This window comes from Peromyscus californicus, unplaced genomic scaffold (assembly GCF_007827085.1).
Source record: "Peromyscus californicus insignis strain IS unplaced genomic scaffold, ASM782708v3 Scaffold_14__1_contigs__length_90479793_seg_2, whole genome shotgun sequence".
NCBI classification, from domain to species: domain Eukaryota; kingdom Metazoa; phylum Chordata; class Mammalia; order Rodentia; family Cricetidae; genus Peromyscus; species Peromyscus californicus.
The window spans coordinates 7,651,369-7,653,265 of NW_026294436.1; the positions used below are offsets into that span (position 1 = coordinate 7,651,369).

The window sequence follows — 1,897 nt, forward strand, 5'->3', positions numbered from 1 at the left end:
CCATGATGTGCTGTGGCAGGCTGGCCTCTGCCCACACAGACTTTCTAATGGCCACTTACAGCAAAAGGAAGTGGTACAATTAATTTCAATAATATACATCCAACGAGGTGTCTTGGCATGTGATCACTGTGTAATAACTTGATGCTATATTTTGTCTTCTGCTTCTGTGCAACGTCTCCAGATGCCGGTGTGTGTGTTATAGCTTTAACACATACCAGTTTTAAGGGCACCCTCTGAGGGTCTGGGCTGTGCAAGAAGCATGTGTGGAACTCCTGCTTTCCATGGTGGCCCTTTTATCAGCTCACCTGTCAGTGACTGCTTTGAATAATGCAAGAGGTCCTCTTCTTAGGACAGTGGCTGTCAACTTTCCTAATGCTGCGACCCTTTAATACAGTTCCTTATGTTGTGGTGACGCCCAATCATAAAATCATTTTTGTTGCTACTTCAGAAATGTAATTTTGCTACTGTTACGAATCATAATGTAGACATCTGATATGCAGGATATCTGACATGTAACCCCTGTGAAAGGGTCGTTTGACCCCCCCAAAGGAGTTGTGACCCACAGGTTGAGAACAGCTGTCTTAGGACCTTCCCACCACCATCCGGTCCTCCTGCTGAAACATTTATGTGCCATCACCCCGAGAAATGTGGCAGTCACATCACTGGATAAGTGGGGCAAATGTGTCCATGGGAAAGGCGTGTGCCCGTCATCTGATGCTGGCACCTGGCTGTGCCCAGATAGAGTCATAACGAGTCACCAGAGGGCCAGGAGCAAGGGGGACAGGCGGGAGATGAACAGTGATGAGAGAGCCTGTGGTGAAAGGCCAGGAGCACAGAGCCATCTGGGCTGAGGGAGGAAGACAGTAGTGAGGGCGGCAAGACCGTCAGGGGTCCAGGAGGCTATGGGGACTGGCTCCAGGGCCAGGGCAGGGAAAGGAGGTCTCAGAGTAGGAGAAAGGATGGGCTAGAAAGCCACCCCCTCGTAAAGGTGGGCCCCTCCCGAGGTTTGTATAGGGTGTGGAGAGGTGAGAGAGCTTCCCACGGGATGTGTCTTTTGGAATCTAGAAAATGAGCAAGGTAGGGTTCTGCTCCCGTCACATTTCTGTTGGGTAGGTTATGAGTCTCTTATAAAAGTCCAGCACACGGAGCAGTATTTATGCTCTCCTGGCCTTGGAAATGGGAGGTGGGGCAGGCAGGCTGGTCTGTGGACATCACCTCTGACCTGGTTTCTGTAAATGGTGAGACCTCACTGGGAGGTATACTACTGGGACCATGAAGGAGTCAACTCCTTTGTATACCTCACTTTGGGGTAAACTGGGACCATCTTTTCAGCCTGAACTCTTCTTACAAGCCCCTGTTCTTGCCTGCCCCAGATCCTCCCAGCTCTGTGGAGCTTATTTCCCCAATCTCTCTCGACCCTTGACTCCACTCTTTCAGTCTCTACGGTCTTTAGCTTGTCCTCCTTTCCTCCATTCCTCTCCCTCCCTTTCCCGTACTGGGAATTGAACCCAGGGCCTTTTGCATACTAGGCAAGCATTCTGCCACTGAGCTACACTCCCAGGATTCCTCCTTTTGGTTTGGTTTCTGAAACAGGAGCCTCCAACTTGCCATGTCATCAAGGATGACGTCCAACTTTTGACCCCCCTGTTCCTGAGTGCTGAGCTTACAGGTGTGAACCACCACTCCTGATTTGTGTAGTGCTGGGATGGGACCCAGGGCTTTTTGCATCTAGGCGAGTGCTCCCCCAACTTCCCCGCCCCTCCAGCCCCTCAGCACTCTTAACTTTTTATCTTGAGACTCAATTTCCCTGCCTGTTCTTGAATCCAGGAACTGTTCTCTGTAGCCCAGAATGGCCTTGATTTTTACATTTTTCTTGCCTCAGCCTCCTAAGCCCCTA

General features: G+C 50.6%; 1 non-coding gene across 1 annotated transcript; it reads right to left on the bottom strand.

The window, feature by feature from the left end:
- Window positions 1-1,487: 1,487 nt before the first annotated feature.
- Trnat-agu (transfer RNA threonine (anticodon AGU)) lies at window positions 1,488-1,563 on the bottom strand. The gene has a single exon. It is a non-coding gene; the product is annotated as a tRNA-Thr (tRNA).
- Between the last annotated feature and the right edge of the window lie 334 nt (window positions 1,564-1,897).